The sequence below is a fragment of the Papio anubis genome, chromosome 10 (assembly GCF_008728515.1).
Source record: "Papio anubis isolate 15944 chromosome 10, Panubis1.0, whole genome shotgun sequence".
Taxonomy (NCBI): Eukaryota; Metazoa; Chordata; class Mammalia; order Primates; family Cercopithecidae; genus Papio; species Papio anubis.
The window spans coordinates 70,189,729-70,205,814 of record NC_044985.1 but is presented as its reverse complement, the minus strand read 5'-3'; the positions used below and the strand labels follow the sequence as shown (position 1 = coordinate 70,205,814).

General features: G+C 35.5%; 2 long non-coding RNA genes across 4 annotated transcripts in view; one reads left to right on the top strand and one right to left on the bottom strand.

Moving 5' to 3' along the window:
• LOC108581359 overlaps window positions 1-12,695 on the bottom strand; it is a 38,531-nt gene extending 25,836 nt beyond the window's left edge. The window contains exon 1 of one of the 2 annotated variants that reach the window (XR_004176593.1): window positions 12,618-12,695. This is a non-coding gene — a long non-coding RNA (uncharacterized LOC108581359). The remainder of the gene's footprint in view (window positions 1-12,617) is intronic. The other variant, XR_004176594.1, reaches the window with a different exon arrangement.
• The window catches only part of LOC110740913, a 65,112-nt gene that overhangs the window by 26,020 nt on the left and 23,006 nt on the right, over window positions 1-16,086 (top strand). The window lies entirely within an intron of this gene.

Genomic DNA, 16,086 nt, shown 5'->3' with positions numbered 1-16,086 from the left:
TACTAAAGGACTGGCAAACTCTCACAACTACCTGTTACTGGTATATTTTAACTGGAGACTTTCTGAACTAGGATTCTGTTTCAGCTATCCATTGCCACAATAATGCTATGAAATAAGCAACCACAAAAGAGCAATGACATAAAACATGTACTGATTTTTTGCTTACGAATGTATGGGTAGGCTGGTTGGGTCTACTTAATGCTAGCTGGGCTCACTCATGGGTTTGTGGTCCAATCCTATTTGATTAGCAACTTAAAAAATTTTTAGTTTATTTATTTATTTAGTGATAGGGTCTTACTCCATCACCCAGGCTGGGGGTGCAGTGGAGCGGTCACAATTCACTGCAGCCTCGACTTCCCAGGCTCAGGTGTTTCTTCCACATCAGGCTCCTGAGTAGCTGGAATCACAGATGCATGCCACCAGGCCGACTAACTTTTGTATTTTTTTTTGTTTTTTTGGTAGAGATGGGGTTTCTCCATGTTTCCCAGGCTGGTCTCAAACTCCTGGGCTCAAGCAATCTGCCCACCTTGCCTCCCAAAATGCTCCTCCAAAAAAGGAGTGTGCCACCATGCCCAGCCTGAGCAACTTTTATTTTTAAGGTAAGCAACTAAAGATAAACAGTTTGGATTTTCATGAAGGAAGAAAGTGAATACTAGAAATTACAGTCTGATAAATGGATCATGAGTGAAATGTCGAGGGTCCTGTTAACCAAGCCATGGAGAGAGGCATAATTGTCCCAAAATCCATTCATACCAAATTAGCCTTTCTTATGTCCACCTCCTTACCCCTTGCTCTTAGGGGTTGAAAAAGAATATTCCATACTGCAAAGTGCATGGTGTGGTGTACAAAAAAATCCTGACAACGTTGAAATTTGTCTCTCCGATATGGAAAAGACAAAAGCAACCTAATAACCATAATGTTTTGATTGCATATAAATATATGACAACAATGATCATCTCCAAGATTAAGTTGGATGTAGCCAAATGATCACACACCCTAATCATAATGTCTTTTCAGAGGAGAACATTTAAAGTAACAACCAATCACTTAATGATATTATTTTTGTCTCATGTTGCTATATTTATTCAACAGACCTTTATTAAGTTCACTTCCTGGGAGCCAGACTGTGATGGATGCTGGAAATATAAAAAGAATAGAACCCTGAACTTTGAAGATTCAATATCTAGGGGTGGTGTTAAAAACCTGAGCAGTTACAGCAATATTATAAGTGTTTTAATAATCAAATGAAAACTATATTTTAATAAAATACTTCTAATAAGTATAATAAATCTACAAAGGGCAACAGGAATACAGAAGAGGCGACAGTTAATTTTTTCTTGAAAAGTTGGAAATTTTGGGAAAAAATCCAAAAAATATAGGAAAAAAAGCATGAAACCATGTAGGAACATTTTACTGAGTCTTGGAGCATGGATTGCAAAAAGACACCTATAACAGCAGGAAAAGGACCAGCCTGTGAAAATCTCACAGCTTGAGATAGATTTATGTCCTCTGGCACTGGCAGATGATTTAGTCCTGCTAGAAAATGATGTGCATCATGTGAGGCAGAAAGGGTTATGGGAGTTGTGGCTAGAAAGCAGGTACCAACAGTAAGGTTGTTAAAGAGTTGGGCTTACCTAACAGTAAGCTTGTTAAACAGTTGGGCTGCAGTTTAATGATGTTAAGATGGAATTACTGTCTTTGAGGACAAGGTAGTAGGTAGTAGAAGGGCCTTATATACTAGGGATCTTAGTCAGAAATAAGGAGCCATTACAGAATTTTAAGTAGATGAATGACGTAGTTTAATTTCTGTTATAGAAACATTACTCTGACAGCAGAGAAGAGGTTGAGTTAGAGAAGAAGATGGGAGGTAGGGAGGATACTAAATTTGTGTAAGTGATGAGTTGAACTAAAGCAGTGGAAGGTGAATAAAGAAGAGGGAGTGGTAAACTGAGTTTGGAAAATCCTCTAGTCTTATTAATTAATTGAAAATGGTAATATAATGGAGAGGAGGGAATCTCAGATAACTACTAGCTTTCTTGCTCAAGTGACTAGTTAGATGATGGTGCTACTAACCGCTTAGCTGGTTATGTACTCTACTGTACATAGGGAATCTTATTTTTGGTATAAAATAATAAATTTATTTAGAAGATGGCTGATTTTGAGGTATTTGTGAAATATACAAAAGGAGCTGTTCAATGCTGGAAAATACAGACCTGGAGCTGAATATAGACTTGAGAATCATCACCATGTAACTGGTTATTGAAACCTGTAACATTCCATTACTCAGAGGCCTTGCAGAATTGTAAAAAAAAATCAAAGACAGAATCAAGGTGAGTGTGTCCATTAAACATAGAATATGTCCATTGTTCCACAGAACATTGGTGAAAATGTTCTGAAGCCTAATGTGAATGTTTCAAATATGTATGCTGCATTCAGTATTTATGCTTCCTCTTCCTAATATGTAGCTACCAACTTTAAATAGTAAAAAAGTTAATTTGAAAAAAATCCAAATAGGAGTAACATATTATTTCTTTCAAGACGTATTTGTAACTATAAATTGAAAAGTATACTCTAGTCTGGGTGTGGTGGCTTATGCCTATAATCCCAACACTTTGGGAGGCTGAGATGGGTGATCACCGGAGTCCAGGAGTTTGAGACCAGCCTGGCCAACATGGTGAAACACCGTCTCTACTAAAAGTACAAAAATTAGCCAGGTGCAATCCCAGCTACTTGGGAGGCTGGGGCAGAAGAATCGCTTGACCCCGGGAGGTAGAGGTTGCATTGAGCTGAGATCGTGCCACTGTACTCCAGCCTGGGCGACAAAGAGACTCTGTCTCAAAAAAAGAAAAAAAGAGAAAAAAAAAAAAGAAAAGTGAACTGTAAAACAAAAATTGTGGAAAAAATTATTATATTAGTATTTTGTTGAATTTTCTTTTCTTTTTTAGAGAAAAAGTCTTGGTCTGTCATCTGGGCTGTGATCATAGCTCATTGCAGCCTTAAACTCCTGGGCTCAAGCGATCCTCTACCTTAGCCTCTTGAGTAGTAGAGACTACAGGCTTGAGCCACCATGCCTGGCTAATTTTATTTTATTTTTGATTAGATAGGCTCTCACTATGTTGTCCAGGGTGGTCTTGAACTCCTGTTCTTAAGCCATCCTCCCACCTCAGCCTCCCAAAGTGTTAAGATTTATAGGCACAAGCCACCATAACTGGCTATAACTATTTTTCAGTGGGGTTAATGGACATGCCATTGTAGCTTGTGAAGTCTTAATATCTAAGCAGTATTTTACAGAATTTTACAAGGCATAAAAATATTTCCAATAGCACCACTTCAAATTGTTCTTCCACAATACATTTAGGATTTTATTTAATGAATAACCTGATGTTGATTAGTATAACTGGTAAATACTGCATTTATTTCCTTCTTAAAGATTCCTGTGTCTCTGCAGGCTGGGTTAAATCCCTTTTCTCTAGTTTATATATGACTAGAATATCCTTTTATCATGGCACTTATATTATTACTTTGAAATGCTCTATTTGCATGTCTATCACCATACACATCCTTATGTGAGTAATATATAAAACTGAAATTCAATTTCATGAAATAATATTTATATTTGTAATAGGTAATGTATGCAAATATTTTCCATGCCATTCCATGTCATTCCATCCTTTCCATCCCATTAGAAACATCAGTGCAACATAAAATACTGATTTAACAAATCTCTAATTGGTGTCAAGCTGTGGTTTGGAAAAAAAGTCCTAAGGCATATCTCTCTTATCCTTGTATCTCTGGTGTTTAGCATATAATCTAGTACTGTTTATTGATGACAGACCCATGGAATTTTTTGAGTACTGCAGATGTAAATTCTAAAACAGGAAAAAAAATGCTGCTTCCAGTGTGCTTAGCATAGGATTTTCTAAATTCACATTTTAAGTAGTATTGTGTGCCACAAGCCATAAATTGTGTTAAAAATAAAGAGCTGTAAAGGCTTATTGCATTGCATTATTGTAATCCTACTAATACCAGTATGATTTATCCACGTGCATCCAGGGGTAACATACTGACAAATTCTCAATTAACACAAGCATTTCTGAGCTTCTAGGAGGCAGCTCTCGTGTATTAAAAGCTTTATCACTTTCAACATGGAAGTAGCATAGAAGCTAAATAATTAGAGTATGTAAGAAAGAACAAACTTATTTAATATTACTTAAATGTAAGGAAAATTTATACATTTAAAATGACTACCCAGATATAAATGAAGACAAAATGATTCTTTTGTAAAATAAATAACAAAGTCTTCAAAAAAAACCTGAAACAGTATTGAATAAATATTTAAAAAGTTAATAAGTATTTGTATTTATAGTGTTTTTATGAAGTTGAATATACAGATAGGTAAGTGAATAACATAAAAATTTGTTATAGAACTCATAATACATACATTTACACATATGTGTATTTTTTCTAGTAACTTCCCTGTTCTCTTGCTGTTACAGCTAAATTTAAAAATTTCAACCTATTTCTGTCAAGCATTGTTCCAGTTATACCGCTAAGAATGCTTTTGCTTCAATTACCAATGATCTAACCGTTGTCCATTTCAAAGGATACTTTAGAATCTCTCTCTCGCTCTGGTTTTTTTTTTTTTTCCCCCCAGATCTGCTCTATTTGATACTGTGGTCAGTCTTGAAATTTTCTTCTTCTTGGCTTCTTTTCTATTTTTTTTTTTTTACGTTTTACTTTACGTTTATTTTTGGCTTCTTTTCTATTTTTTTTTTTTTACGTTTTACTGACAGTTCCTCAATTTCCTCCCCAGGCACTCCCTCACTTGCATCTTCAATTTTTTTGTATCTATTCTTGTTTTAAATAGTCTTCATAGGAAATCTTACCTAGTTTCAAATATTGTTGGAACTCAGATTTCTAAATCTATGACACCAACCCAACATCTCTTCTGAAATGCAGATTCATACATCTATCAAACTGCCTCATAAATATAATTCCCATTTAAATGTATTGAAGTTTCATCAAACTCTACATATCTGAAAAATAGTTGTTTCCCTCACCTTGCCCCGCATTCTAATATGAACAAACGTATTTCTTCTATTCTACTTTAGTTAATCATTATAGATTTTTCCTCTTTCACCTTTCCCTCATGTAATTATTGACTGAGGTGATTTTTTTTTTTTTTTGAAACGGAGTCTCACTCTGTCGCCCAGGCTGGAGTGCAGTGGCCAGATCTCTCAGCTCACTGCAAGCTCCACCTCCCGGGTTTTATGCCATTCTCCTGCCTCAGCCTCCCGAGTTGCTGGGACTACAGGCGCCTGCCACCTCGCCCGGCTAATTTTTTGTATTTTTTAGTAGAGACGGGGTTTCACCGTTTTAGCCAGGATGGTCTCGATCTCCTGACCTCGTAATCTGCCCGTCTCGGCCTCCCAAAGTGCTGGGATTACAGGCTTGAGCCACCGCGCCCGGCCGAGGTGATTTTTTTAGGTATTAAATATTTCTTGAGTATCTCCACATCTTTATTCCTATCCTGCCCATATCAGCTAGCATGGTCAGGAAAACAGAAACCACTTTAGGTAGAAGGTATTTAATACAGGAAATTAGACACAGCATGGTTGGAAATCAGAGGCAGGAAACATCAGAAGAAAGTGCTCTAGTATTTAGAAAACCCAGAAATGCAGGAATCACAAAGTTAATGCCAATAATCTCAACCTCCTGCAGGGCTGAAGTGAGTCCTAAGAGCTCTGTACTCATTATAGATCTTGGTCCCTCTAAAATACCCCTTGAAGCTTTGTGGGATCAATTCCTATGCATTCAGAAGCTATGTCTGTCTGTCTGAGGGCTTTATGTGACTGTATAGACATGCTGCATGTAAGTCAGAACATGAGTGTCAGAAAGTGAATGCCCCAGGAGCAACCTTCAACCACTGAGGATCAGAAGTTGGTGGATGAACGTGGCAGCTCCTTACCCTCAGTGGAACAATTCTGAAGTATATTCTATATAATCCCTCCAAGGGTTTCCAGCAAGATTGAGCCTCAGTTGACTACAGCTGTAATCCATTTGTCAATGTCCTTTTATTGGCTTTCTTCCCTTCCTTGTGTCACTTTTCCACTTTCTTCTGCTTCTGGATGAACTCCGAAATAAGCTACCTGCTCTCAAGTCTTGTTCATAGTTTAAGACATGATTTATGCATTGCTTTTGGAGGTGGACAATACTTCTCTTTCTTTTCAAACTTCCACATTTTATGAGAGTGCATCTTGTTGGCAGAATTTAAGCCAGAAAATTTCTTGCAAGAATGTCCGACAAATACAGTTTTTAGGCTCTTAATTCTTGTGTTACAGGGAAGTATTTACTTAGAAAGGCAAGGATGACTTTGAATATCTTTGATCACATCATGACACCATCAATGTATATTTTAAAACATGCAATATGTATTATATTTATATGGCCCTTGGGATTATATATTATTCCCTTGAATATCAACACACATTATCTAGCAGAGTCCACATCATCCAAATTTGAACTATACACATTTAGAGAATAATAACTATGTCATGCAGCATAATGCAACTATATCTTAAACATAAAAATATACTTACCATCTCCCCAAAAGGGAGACACAAAGCATTTCTTGTAGGTGCTAATTTCTTCTCTAGCTTACTCACAATCTCACCAGGATATTCTGTCAACTAAATGCTAAATTGAAACATTTCATTTTATTAGATGTTAATCCTTTAAAAGCCTACAAACCTTGCATATTGTCTTTCTAATCCAGTTTTCCATTCTCATCCTACACTGTGCTTTGCCTGTCACTGCCTCCTGCAGCCATGCAGGCTTTCCTTGACTTTATTGTGTTCCCCAAGGTGGCTCTACCCCAGATATTGCACATGCTCTTTCTGATGTTCTAAGTGAATGTAACCTTTTTTCTTTTTCTTTTCCTTTCTTTTCTTTTTCTTTCTTTTTTTTTTTTGACAGAGTCTTGCTTTGTCGCCCAGACTGGAGTGCAGTAGTGCAATCTCGGCTCACTGCAACCTGTGCCTCCTGGGTTCAAGGAATTCTCATGCTTCAGCCTCCCAAGTAGCTGGGACTACAGGCGTGTGCCACCATGCCAAGCTAATTTTTGTACTTTTAGTAGAGACAGGGTTTTGCCGTATTGGTCAGGCTGGTCTTAGACTCCTGGCCTCAAGTGATTTGCCTGCCTCAGCCTCTCAATGTGCTGGGATTACAGGCTTGAGACATTGTGCCCGGCTCCATCTTCTTCTTCAATTAACTTTTACATCTTATCACAAGGACCATTTCCTCAGGAGGGTTCATCTGACCCTGTAATTAAGCCAAAGTCCCTTAGTGTGTGTGTTTACATACATATATATGTATGCATACATATACATAAAGCCTCTCTCTCTACATATATATATATATATAATTTCATAATGTTTCATTTCTTACTTCTTTATGATTGATTGGTTGATTATTTTTCCTCTCATCATATGTACCTCGATAGCATGATCATTTATATTTGTTATATTTTTGCTGTTATGTCCCCAGCACCGAGTATAGTGTATAGTGTCTAGTACATGTAAGAATCTCAATAAATTTGTTAAATGGATAAACGCAAAGGGTATTTTATGAAAAGGTTTATAAGGGTTACTGACATTTGTATCATAAACTTTTTGATGTTATTATTACATATTACATTGTCTTAGAATTATATTTTTCCCAAGACACGATTGTTAGTTGTGATTCTCAGTAATTCCAGAAAGGATACTTTTACCATTTTATCATCACTTAGTTGTAGTTTTTAAATTAATACTATTTTGGGGTTTAAATTATAAATCATTGATATTTTAATGTCATTTTATCAATGATTTACCAATTTTGAGTGATTTACTTAATCCTATAGAATGCAGCAATGCATACGAGCATTAGCAAAAATTTTGATCCATAATATTGCAATAGTTAGACTTAAAAGCACAAATGGATTCTGTGTAAAATGAATTATTTATGGCTCTCTTGCTGAAGAATGTTAGTACATAATGCTCCCAAAATTTGTTTTTAAATCAAATGTCAGATAAATTAGCTGTGGGTCATTGTCCCAGTTTAATTGGTTGCAGTCAGAATATATGAGAGCCACTTCATTTAGAGGGTTTAAGTTGTGTCTTATTCATCTTGGGTTCCCCAGATCTAATACAAGTCTGGATGCTTACTAGCTGGATCATATTTCAAAGGCCAGTCCAAGTTTATGGATTGGTACACATGGTGACTCTAATTTGGCTTAAGTAACACTCTAATTTTCTGCCGAGTCAGCAATCAAGAATACAAAGGTTATATACCACTAGATGGATATACATGAATGAATAAGCTCCTGCAAATTTCCATAGTTTCTTATGGAGTTGTGCCCTTAGTCTATCACTATTGTGTCAATCAGGCTATAACACATCATAACTTGAAAGAGACACACAGTATATGTTCAGTGAATTCAAACTCTTTTTGTTCTTTATTCTATAACCAGAATGAATTTTCCATACTTTTACTAGTAAACATATGTAATACTATACGTATAATGAGTACTTGTAATAGTGTGCATGTGTAAATTAATAGTATATGTAACAGTTTAGTGTTTATGATTTTAAAGAAAACTTTTCTTATGGATACTAGTCATTAATAAACACTCTTCGTTGGGGAAATAAAATACATACTTTATTGTTTGTGTTTGTGTGTGTGTGTGTGTCTGTGTGTTTTGTGACAGCATCTTGCTCTGTTGTCAAGGCTCGAGTGCAGTGGCGCAACCCTGGCTCACTGCAACCCCCATCTCCTGGGTTTGAGCGATTCTCCTGCCTCAGCCTCCCGAGTAGCTGGGCCTACAGGCTTATGCCACCATGCCTGGCTAATTTCTGTATTTTTTGTAGAGACGGTGTTTTGCCATGTTGGCCAGGCTGGTCTCAAACTCCTGACCTCAAGTGATCTGCCTGTCTTGGCCTCCCAAAGTGCTGGGATTACAGGCTTGAGCCACCCTGCCTGGCTTTTTGGGTTTTAAGTACAAGTCATTTTGATTAACTGAAATTATACTTTTGATTACATCTTAGTTGATTGAAATTTGATGTGATCGTAAAGTTGTATATGTTTATACTTTCCTTAAAACTCATAGAAAATATAGTTTGTATGACTGAATAGATTTGGGCATTTTTAATGTAATTTAAATAATTAGATAAAGGACACATCAGGAACATAAGGATCTACCATAACTTGAGCATGGTACTGGATTGAAAATACGATATTGGTGGGAAAATTTGATAAACCTTAACACAATTTTCTTTGCCAACAGAATGCCATGTGAGTCAAATATATTTTTTTGTTTTTGATTGTTTTTACTTTTATTTTGAATATTCTATATTGCCTATTTCATGGTATATAAAGAAATTGAGCAAGATACTACAAAGTTTATTTTCCCCTTCGGATTAAACTTTAAAGCATAATACTTAAAGTAACAGAAAACTGATATTTGTAACTGTCTTTTGTGCCCCTGTGTATGTGGTCTGGTCTAGACGTGGAGGTCAATATTCTCAGCAACCTTTGATAAACTCTTCATTTTCAAAAATACCCTCTTAAGAAGATACCAGAGAAGTCATTATACATAGCCATCTGTTTTGAGCCTCTATAATGTAATGAAAATATAGGAAAATATTTTTGCAATTCTGGGGTCAAATATTTCTTACACAAGGCATAGAAAGCACAAACCATAAAAGGATAAAGTGATAAGTTAGACTTCATAAAAGTTGAAAACTTATGCTCATCAAAGAAACACCATTATGAAAATAAGTAGGCATTTACACTCTTGAGAAAATATATACCATACATAGATTTAAAAATGATTTAATCAAAATATTTAAATAATTTCTAAAACTCAATAATAGCTTTTGTGTTTAAACCTATGGTCTTTTTCAAATTATTTTTGAGTATTGTGAGAGACATATTTGAAGTTGTTTTCTCCCCTTATTTGGATGTTCAGTTGTTCCAATACCTTTTGTTGAAATGACTTTCCTTTTGGTGTCTTTGTAAAAAGTGACTATATAATTGTTGTCTATTTCTGGACTCTTAATTCTATTTCATTGACCTATTAGCCTATCCTTATGCAACATTATTGTGTCTTGGATACTGTAACTTTTAGAATAAGTTTTGAAATCAGGTAATGTGAATACTCCAATTTTGTTCTTATTTTTTAAGATAGTTTTGGCTATTTTGAGTTCTTTGTATTTTCATATAGATTTTACAAAGTGCTTTGTCAGTTTGCACAAAAAGGAAACTGCTGTGCTCTGCTGGGGCTTCACATCTTTGTGCAGTGATTTGGAAGGTGCCTCTAGACTGAACCACAGGTGATCGTGGGACTCACCTCATGACTTACCCTAATGTCACAGGTTACAGTTCTCTGCTACCTGTTGTCAAACATCTCACTTTGATGCTTCATATATTTTGCAAAGTTTTATAGTTGTTTCAAGCTGGATAGTTAATCCAGTGCCAGTTGTTCAGTCATAGTTGGAAGCAGAAAGTATACATAGAATTTAACACCTAGAATTCTATACAAAATGTAGGAGAATATTACATAGGAAATATGACTGTTCTTATATTTTTCTTCAACAGTTCAGAAATGTAGATTGGAACTATGATAATATAATACTATGTAAACAGAAAATGCTATTTAAAACAAGTTTAAAAATATCAAGCAAATTTTTGGTTGAATAAATGGATATTGTTTTGCATGATCAGGATTTTATTTTTTGTTTATTGACTACTTAGATAGGTTAAGTCAGTCGAACAATTTCTCTTTAATTTTCTTAATTAATTAAAGGTAGACAATTAACTCTTTTGGGAAACTTTAGAAATGAGTGTGGCATTTGATGAAAAGTCTGTTTTAAATCTGCTTTACATAAATGCTCTTTTTTTGTGTTTGTGTGTCTTTAGTACCAATTGCAACAGTCCATTATGCAATGAGTCCAACAGTTTCAGTATGTAGTGGATGGGCCAGCTGGATTTCAGCGTGTCCCAAGTAGCTAGAACTATGAGTGTGTGCCACCATGCTCAGCTAATTTAAAAATATTTTTGTAGAGATGAGGTCTTGCTATGTTGCCCAGGCAGGTTTGGAACTCCTGGCATCAAGCAATCCTCCTACCTCAGCCTCCTGAAGTGCTGGGATTATACCTATGAGCCATCATGCCCAGCCTATGACCTTATTTTTATCAATACACAATGTATTTAAAGGTCTGAGACACACACACAAATTTACAAAAACACACAAATAATTATGATGAACTGTCGAATGTTAAGTTTATTAAAGTGTGGCAAGTCAATTGATTTGGCTTGAAGTATGATCAAAAAGGTGGTTTTTGATAGTTTCTAAAGAAATCATAATATTGTCAACTTAGATAGAGAAATAAAGAAACTTAAATATGTTAGAATAACTAAACATAAACTACAATTGCTTATTGAGTTACTGAATAATCCAGAACTTCTATGGGCCACAAAAATATTATTCTGACATTCTAATGGTTATTTTATTCTTTTTTTAGTTTTGGCAGCTAACTATGGACCCACCTATGTGTCAGTGTTAAGGCATTGACCCTTTGCCTCTCTGACCTAACTCCCATACAGAGTTAAACAATATTGAAAATCATTTTTTCATTGCGATCATTTACAATTTTGTGCTCCTTTACAGCCAATGGTTCCAGCAAGGGAATGGGAAATATGAGAGAGCGAAGATTATGGGTTTAGGAGACAATCTGAAAGTAAAATAAATAGGTCCTTGTGGCCAAATTAAATAGGACCTCGTGAATTTTAAATTTCCTCGATTTAATGTTGAGGAAATGAATAAAGAAAGAAGAGAAGGATAGTACATTCTAACTTTCACCTATTTGTTTATTCATTTACTTAACAAACATTGATTGAGTTTCTACTATGTCTCATTTAGCATGTCAAAACTTTGGGAATGAAAGATGACTAAAACAGGATTCTTTTTCCTAAGGAAGGTCACAGTCTGATAGAGGAGGTAAAAACACATCCAATCACCATAACACAATGTAATGCATTAAGCTTTTACTCTACCACCATTATATTTAGTGTACTGAGGGAAGACAAATGAGTGAACAACTAATTATATTGGGGAAAGTATCTGGGAAGATTCTAGAGAAGATGTAACAATTGTCCCTTAATATTAAAAAATGATCTTTCTAAGGAGAGATATGTGGCAAAAATGGTTCAGGTGAAGAATGGAGGGAGCAATGTAAAAGATGTGAAGTGCAAGGCATGGTTGGAAAAAGGGAAGTCGTTTGGTATAAACAAATTTAAAGAATATGTTGAAGGAGTCATGGAGGATGAAACTGAAAAGCTAAATTGTGCCCAGGTTGCAATAATGTAAAAATGTTTGAATTTTACCTTGAAAGTTACTGACAACCATGAGATATTTCTAAAAGAGTAGTAACAGGAACAGATTTATACTTTCATTAATAACTTTAGGGGTAGGATAGATTAGGGACGATTAATAGTATAGGCAAGGTAGTGGAGTAAGAAATGATGGGGAAATGGGTAAGGCATAGGATAGATTTAAAATACAATTTGAAAGTAGTTACCTATTGCTGCAAAAATGATGACCTCTAAATTTAGTGACTTAAAATGACAAGAAATCTTTATGTTCTCACACACTTTCTATGAGGCAGGAATTCAGGAGCAGCTTAGCTGGTTGGTCCTGGCTTCAGTTTCTTCATGTGGTTGCTGTTACATGTCAGCCAAGCTGCAGTCATTTAACAGCTTGACTGGAGCTAGAGGGTTCTCTTTCAAGATGGCTCAATCATATAGCAGAAAAGTTGGTGCTGGAAATTGGCAAGAAGCTTAGGTTCTTTGCTCTAAGGACCTCTCCATAGGGCTATTGGAGTTTCCCCCAAATGCATGAGGAGCAGCTTCTCTTAAAGTGAATAATGCAGGAGAAAGAAGGCTTTTGTGACCTGGCCTCAGACATCACACTCTGTGATTTCAGCAATATTCTATTGGTATCACAATTCAGTTCTACCCAGTGTGGTAGGGAAAAACACAGGGGTGTGAATTCCAGGACTGAGGTTCATTGGGAGCAGTCGTGGGGCTTGGCTCCCACAACTTTATCCTGAACATGCCAATCTGTCTCTTTGTGTGAGTCAGTTCTATAGTTCTTTCATAAAGGCAGGAATTGCTACTCACAATAGCAACTGCTCTTATTGCACTGGTCTATTCATGAATGCATAATAAATGCCTCCGTAACTTCTAGCAAGTGAGAAAGGTGCAGTGAATTTAGCTATTGTCTGGACTTCAGGCAGCAGGAAGAATGGGATTGGCTGCTGTCATTGTCACAAAGCTTGTTAACCCTAGAGAACACAGGAAGTGGAAGAGAGGTTCATTTTAAGTAACATCCAATTAACGAGATGGGGGGAAAATACATGCTGCTTTGATCTTTTGCTGAGATATCTCTCCCTTCTATCTCTGGGCTAGGAAACTAGATTGGTGCAAAGGTCAGTTTCTTATGGCAAAGGACAGGATGAAGGTGACATTCTAGGCTTTTAGAATGTGTATGTGTTTATGCACGTGCTTGAAGTATTTTAAACACTCCTCTTATGTGTTTTAGGTATTTAAAATCCAGGAAACAAGTGATATAGTGCTCACTCTTTACTCTTGCTCTCCTAACATGCATATTTTATCTATTTAAAGCTATTTGGAGATCGTTTTCACTCCTGCATTTAACAGTTGTATGTATGTGTGTGTGTGTGTGTATGTACTTTCTCTTTCCATGCCCTTAAATTCTCATTTAGGAATACCTCTTGGACACTCAGTCATTCTCACAGAGAAAATAATGAAACAGATTTTTAAAAATACTTATTTTCAAGTGTGAAATAGAACCTATGTTGTATTAGTCCATTTTCACACTGCTATGAAGAAATACCTGAGACTGGGTAATTTATAAAGAAAAGAGTTTTAACTGACTAACAGTTCTGCATGGCTGGAGAGGCCTCAGGAAACTTAGAATCATGGTGGAAGGCACCGCTTCACAGGGTAGCAGGAGAGAGAATGAGTACCCACTGAAGGGGACAGCCCCTTATAAAACCTTCAGATCCCGTGAGAATTCACTCACTGTCACGAGAACGGCACTGGGGGAAACCTGCCCCCATTAATCAGTTACGTCCCACCAGGTCCCTCCCACCAGGTCCCTCGCACAACACTTAGGGATTATGGCATCATAATTCAAGAGAAGATTTGGGTGGGGACACAAAGCCAAACCATATCACATGTTCTAGAGACATCTCTTAATGGTTGCTCAAAAGCCTAACTGAATGATTGAGGTCATGCCATCCTGCAATAAAAATGTTAATAGGCTTTTAAACACATTGAAATGTACATTGTCCAGATGCTTTCAGGCATAATTGCAATGACATTGGGATCTTATTCTGAGTTGGCAATGTGCTACAATAATTTTTTTAAGTCAGCAGCATTTAATTGATTTGAGGATTATTCCTATGTTTGATATTTAGATGAGATTGACAAATACCCATTTTTCTAGAATAATGTTTTAATGCAAAATTTTTATGACAGAGTATCTGTGATGCCAAATGTTGCTCTTAGTTATTTTTCACAAGAGAACATCATTATGATTTTCCATCAGTAAAATTATTTCACATTTTTAATTAAAGTTGGCTTGCTTTCTGTCAATGCAGTTGAAAAATGAAGTTTTTTGATATATTATAAAAGTATTTCACTGGTTAGTGTTTCTACACAGAAATTATCAAATATAATGTCAGTGAAGACTATTTTGGGCAATAAAGTTTAGAATATTTTTATGTACCTTTTTCAAACAATGTGAAAGTCATCATGAAAATTGCAACACTTTATTAAGGATAGCTTTTTAAAATGATGTTGTAGAAAGAGACGAGATAAGACATAAAAACGATAAGAAAAACACTTTCAGTCCTAAATTCGTTATTTATTAGTGTGTTTTTTAAGTAAGTCACTTTATATCTTTACTTTCAATTCTGTGTGTCTTGGGATTAATAAATGTACTGTATAATCTTATTGTGAGGATTAAATGAGCTAATATATGAAATAATTTTAGTATACAGCCTAGGAATGTTAGCATGTGATAAATATTTATTTCTGTTTCTAAATTTTCTTTATTCTTGCCTTCTAGTTGAAAAGTATATTAGATAATGGGTAAATCTAAGAAAACATGTTGCAACAAGAAAAAAATTTTGTGTAATTGTGTGCTCAGTTATTTCAGCTGTGGAACTGATTTTGCCAATAGATGTAGTTTGCTTAGGACTAAACAAAAGTTTATCGTGTGAGATATTTTGAACAATTTTATTATAAGAATTATTTATTTTATGGAAGAATCTTATATAAAATATTTAAAGTAGGATCCACATGGTGGCCAACAAGATTATAATGATCATATTAATAATAAATCTGAATTCGTTTATATGAGACGTGAGATTGGCAGTTGTCTTCAGCTCCCAGCATTTCCTGTTGTCTTAGTGGCCAGCTTTTCTTCTTTATATTACCTTATTGGTTCCTGTAAATATTTGTTGTCTGTGATTTCAAGCATCAGAATAAGCTTCCATCCTCAGGATTTATTTTTGGCAAGATAATTTCCTTTTCCTAAATGGAAATTGCCTGCTAGAGAGTCAGCAATAGTAACACAAATTCATATACCTGTCTTCATCTGCTATTTTCAAAAGCCCAAAGAAAAAGCAACAACAACAAAAATAATACCTGATTATACCAAAACAGAAAAGAGCAAAACAAATCAACTTTGACCTAAATAGAGAAAAATAATCCTTTCTCTTTTTTAGCTTCAGAATGATAGCATACTTCCTAAAGCCTTACCATAAATAGCATTATTTGCAACATGGCCAATTTTCTAATATACATATACTCATATAAAACAGGGATCTTAGAAATCAGCAGTTGCAGTTCCAGGTCTTCTGAAAGCTCATAGAATTCTGCTGAATTCTTACTGACAGCTTTGGGGATTGTACCTTTGATGGTAGGGCCAGCTTTTCTTACAAATTTTTCCTTTCCTTC